Source organism: Myotis yumanensis, unplaced genomic scaffold (genome assembly GCF_028538775.1).
Source record: "Myotis yumanensis isolate MYYU_CA2020_CCGP unplaced genomic scaffold, mMyoYum1.0.hap1 SCAF_2, whole genome shotgun sequence".
NCBI classification, from domain to species: Eukaryota; Metazoa; Chordata; class Mammalia; order Chiroptera; family Vespertilionidae; genus Myotis; species Myotis yumanensis.
Genome location: NW_027223753.1, coordinates 83,924,202 through 83,929,800, shown reverse-complemented (window position 1 = coordinate 83,929,800; position 5,599 = coordinate 83,924,202). Strand labels below are relative to the sequence as shown.

General features: G+C 38.5%; 1 pseudogene; it reads right to left on the bottom strand.

The window, feature by feature from the left end:
* Positions 1-1,921: 1,921 nt before the first annotated feature.
* On the bottom strand, positions 1,922-2,652 carry LOC139001936 (large ribosomal subunit protein eL21-like; annotated as a pseudogene).
* Between the last annotated feature and the right edge of the window lie 2,947 nt (positions 2,653-5,599).

Genomic DNA, 5,599 nt, shown 5'->3' with positions numbered 1-5,599 from the left:
GCCCCCAATTGTGCAACCATGAGGTCCCTTGGCCTGGCCTGCAACCTCTCGCAATCCTGGACCCCTCAGAGGATGTCGGAGAGTCTGTTTTGGCCAATCCCACAGGCCAGGCTGAGGGACCCCACTAGTGCATGAATTCATGTCCCAGGCCTCTAATATTCTATATAATTTACTCATCAATTATGCTTATTTTGTTTCTGTCTTCTTCCACTAGAATGTAGGCTCCTCGAGGGCAGGAATGCTTATCTGTGTTGTTTAGTGATTACCAAAAATGCCTAGAACAGTGGGTTATACATATTGGACACTTAATAGCTATTTTTGAGTAAATAATTGAATGAATAAACTGGAAATGAACTGAATCTGATTCAAGAGCATGGTATTCATCTCTTCTATATCTGTCTGTGGGAAAATTTTAGGTACAAATCTAATATGTCTAAAACTAAAATTTCAAGTCATCCCCCCCCATCCCAAGAAATCTGTTTTTTTTTTCTGTAGCCTTCTCCATCACAGTTGATGTCAAACTGTCCTTTGTTCTTCTACCAGCAACCATTCTCTCATTCAATTCCACTGGGGAGATGTGATTTCTTTTTTAATTTAGCTTATCAACTTCAATAAAAATGTGTACCAGTCACCAGGAATGTGTACCACATCAGTTGCTTAAATCTGCCATGTTGGTAATATTGACACTATGGAAATAGGCAATTGGTAATAAGCACATGTTGTAAATTAGGCCTAATTAGATTTAAATAAAATTTAAATTAGAGACTTGGTTGTTAAACATTTACTATTAAACAAAATCCACCTTTGCATGTTAAAATTGTGGAGATGTCTGCAGGGTAAGTTAATTTAACTTTGTCTTCCAGTCTTATTAAATGTGCATAACTGTGGAAATAGCTTTTAGTTTAGGGCAGTGATGGCGAACCTATGACACTCGTGTCAGAGGTGACACGCGAACTCATTTTTTTGGTTGATTTTTCTTTGTTAAATGGCATTTAAATATATAAAATAAATATCAAAATTATAAATCTTTGTTTTACTATGGTTGCAAATATCAAAAAATTTCTATATGTGACACGGCACCAGAGTTAAGTTAGGGTTTTTCAAAATGCTGACACGACGAGCTCAATAGGTTCGCCATCACTGGTTTAGGGTTTTGGGGGGTTTTGAGTGTGTGTGTGTGTGTGTGTGTGTGTGTGTATGTGTTTACCTTGGAATACACATTAGTACTCTAATTGAATACACTTTGTAAAATGCTATGATAATGAAATGTTTGAGTCTAAAAAAGTCTAGGTTTTCAAATGTGTAATCTTAGGCAAAATATTCTTTCATGTGAACTTAGGAAAATATCTAATTTGCAAGATTTTAGAAAGGCTTAAAATGAAACAAAACATATAAAACTTCCTGACATATACTAGGCACTTTAAAAAGCTAATTTTTCTTTTCCTCACCCCCATTTCCCAACCTGGTTTTGAAAAATATAAAATGATACTAAAATCTTCCTATCGTAAGAATGAGAATTATCATCCTGAATCTTATTTCTTATTATGCAATCAGATATCCAAATTCATAATCAAAAATAAGAAATTTCTTATATTTAGCATTTTATTTGTAACACTATTTGAAAAGGTATTTATTCTGAACCTAGATTTAAATTTAATTCATCATAAAATGGTTTTCAATTTTACCATAAATATTTACCAAATAATATTTTCTTCCCCCTTTTAATTGTGAACCTTAGCAAGATGAATTGCTTTGGGCAAGGAGTCTTTATCTAAGAATAGGCAGTCTTTTTTTGTGGGGGGGGGGGAGTGACACAAAGTTTTCTTTAATTATTCTTTGCAGGGAAGGGACGCCACACTTCTACTCAATTAAGAGAAACATTTTTATCAGCACAGAAGTCTTTTTTATTTTTCCCCACTTATCAGGCCATGAATTCATAGGGAATGGGTTCCAGCAGCTCAAGCTCCTTTCCATTGGTTCTCACAAAGTGTGCTTCTCTGGGTGGAGCAGGCTGATGCTTCAGTTGAACCCAGGTACCTTTCTCTTTGGCTTGCTTCTTTTTCTGATCATTTTCCTTCACACGTTTCAGGAAGCTATTTCGGCTCTTAGAGTGCTTAATATGCTCAATATGTACATTAATTCTCTTGGCAAGAATCTTGTTCTTAACTTGCTTGTTCACAATAATGCCCACTGCATGCTGGGTGACATTCTAGACTCTTCCAGTTTTGCGCTGGTGACATTTGTGGGGCATTCCTTTTTGAACAGTGCCCATTCCCTTGATGTCCACAATATCACCTTTCTTTCTTTTTTTTTTTTTTTTTTTTAATATATTTTATTGATTTTTTACAGAGAGGAAGAGAGAGGGATAGAGAGTTAGAAACATCGATGAGAGAGAAACATCGCTCAGCTGCCTCCTGCACATCTCCTACTGGGGATGTGCCCGCAACCCAGGTACATGCCCTTGACCGGAATCGAACCTGGGACCCTTGAGTCCACAGGCCGACGCTCTATCCACTGAGCCAAACCGGTTTCGGCAATATCACCTTTCTTGTAGATTCACATGTGTGTGGCCGAAGGAACAAGTCCATGTTTTCTAAAAGGCCTAGAGAACATATAGTGGGTGCCTCTCCTCTCTCCCTTTGTGTTAGTCATTTTGGCAAATTACTGGAAGATGGCGATTCCAGCTGAAAGGAAACGAGAATAGGCAGTCTTAGGTCTTACTTTCAGCTACTTATTAACTGTGATCCTGGACAAGTCCATTTATTCTTCTGGACCTCAGTTTGCTTGTCTGTAAGTAGGGGTAATAATATCTAACAGCCAGAGTCATCATGGGAAAATGCAGCACAAGAGTGGAACTAAGTCCCTGGGACATAATTAGAGCCACTAAGAATGTTACTAGTGTTCACCTCTGACCAGTTAGTTGTGAAAGGCAAAGCCTGAAGATGACCTACTGGTCCTAGCTTCTGCGCAGTCTTTTTCCTACTTCTTCCTACCTAGTCACTCTCTGAGCTCATCTCCTCCCCTTAGCTCACCCCATTTGCACCACACTTGTGACCTTACTGGCTCTAAAATCTGCCTCACATCTTTCTCTTTCTATTTTCTCTCCATGGTTGTTTTCCCAGATTCACACCCGGCTTAGTCCTCCACTTTTGGAAAGTTTTTGTTCAGCTGATCCCTATTCATGGAGGCCTTCCCTGAGCACCCCATTTAAAGTTGGACTACCTGCAGCACTCTCTCTCGTCCTTGTTTATTTTTCTCCACAGCACTTCCCATCACAACATTTATTATGTATTTGCTTATTGTCAGTCTCCCCCCACCCTGCCCCATGACAAAATCCTCCTCCATGGGGTCAGGGCTCTTCAGCTGTGTTGTTCATACGTGTATCCCCAGGGTTGGCAGTAGTGTCTGGTACATAGTATGTGCTCCATAAGTTATTGTTGAATGAACATATTATTGAACATTTTAGGTTATAGTCTCTGGTTCAACTGGCTAAGGAGTGGGGGAGATGATCAAACCAGAGACTAGAAATGAGGGAAAAATTTTAAAAAAATTTAAACCTGATTCTTAGATATTACCTATTTTCTATACACTGAAAAAAAAGTGTTTGAAAACTGCAAGTTGCACTACCCTTAGAAATCATAATTTTGTGACATTCTCTGTATAACTTGGGAAAATTAGACTTACTCTTAGCTTTTAGCTTACACAATCAGATAAAGACTCAAGAGATGTGTAACATTGCACTTTGTTCTAATGTTCTCCTCTTTATTATATTTACCTATGAGAATTGCAGTAATCTCCTAAACAGTATGAGCCATACTACCAAAAACCTGTCAAATAAACTTTTCTCACTCCTATAAACTCATGGACATGGACTCCCAAAGGGTTGACACGAAGGGAATGTTTTGCTTTGTCTTTATCATAACTTTTTCCAAGCCCGTATAATCTTGTTTAGTGCATCCTTTTTTCATTTTTTCCTATTTGCAAATGATTCATAGAACTCCTTACCTTTCCTCCTCAGAAATCTATCTCTTTGCATGACTAGAAAAGCCTTACTTAACATTATAAAACTGGGGAGAGGTGAGTAGTGACTTCACTCTCTAAGCTGCGATTCTTCCATAACCCTCTTAAATCTGAAGCAGAGCCAATCTGCCAGAAAGCATTTTGTTGTTGCCTTGGCAACCCCCTGACTCATTGACTAATACCTGCTCCCAGAAGTCCTTAAATAGTTGAAGCCCATTTAGCCATGATCAGAATCCCTGCTTTGGCCCATGTTTACTATTGCACACCCAAATGAAATGTGTCTTTGGATGAAGGTAAGACAACCAGTAATTGCTTGCCCATACTTGAAGAGAAAGGCATCTCAAAATCAGGTTGCCTTGCCTGGTACAACCAGAGATGACTCAGATGAGTTGGATTTGAGGGAAAATGCTTGTTAAGATTGTATAAATCAGCCAGCAGCATGGTGCTCATTTCATTGACAAAGACTTTCTCTGTGTCATATTGATTAATGCAAATTTATTTTGTTCTCTAAAAACAATAAAATGACCTAAAAAGTTTTTGTTCAATCAGTGTTCACATTGGACACCTAAGTTTTTATAATTTAAGTCTTGCCTCGACCTTTACCTCTTGGTTGTTCATAGTAGAAGAGGATTCTTGGTGAGCATGTGTGAAAACCACCAAGAAAATCCCAGAAATAACTGGGAGGGATTTAGGTTGATGGGGTGAGGTCCTCCTTGTGCAAGTAAATGCAGTGAGCCAGTGAAAATTGCCTATTACTCACCGTTACCTTATTTGTACCCATATGTTGAAGATTATTTTCTTGAGATGATTTTTGGAGTCTCTCCAACATCTATGAAAAGAATGTTGGTGAGGCAGTTCTTTCCAGGACACAGCTAGTTAGAGAAGGAACAAGCCAAGTGGAGAAAGTGGAGAGGTTCGAAGCCTGGTCCATCCTGCAAAAGTGAGGTGAATGATGTGAACATTATTTTCTTTCTCTTCTCTTTATCCCATTAGAGGATTTGTGGTGACTGAAATGGCTTCAGAGGATTATAAACCCCTGAACTGATAGAGAACAGGAACAGAAGGAAATATTCGAATGGATGCAAGTAACATATTGTTCCTACATAAAACACTACATTTACTTGGAAGGGAACGCTCCAAGTGACCACACACTCTCTGAAGGCTATTGTTTCTCTCTCCTGCTGCCTCAGTGAGGCAAAGGTTGATTGCTGTGTGCACTAGGCAAGAAGTGAAGTAGAGGCTCAGTTAATACATGCCACTCTTAATGATTAACAATTGCACATGAGCATACTTCTTCTAATCAAAAGGTCATCAAGTGAAGATGGCTGTTTATCTCTTTGAATAGTCCTGCCATCTCCACCTTCCTCCCTTTTATTATCTGACATTTGATTGAAATCCTACTTATGTTAATACAATAATCAGAAGCCTGAAAAAGCATCTGAAGCTAGTCCTCTCCTATTTGTTGTGACTTCCACAAGCTTGAAAAATGTTTGGAAGTGTCTTTGTTGGCATGTTACTCACTTTTGGAAAACTTATCATAAGAAGGTTAAAGCCAACATGCAAGAAAAAGCTTTTATAG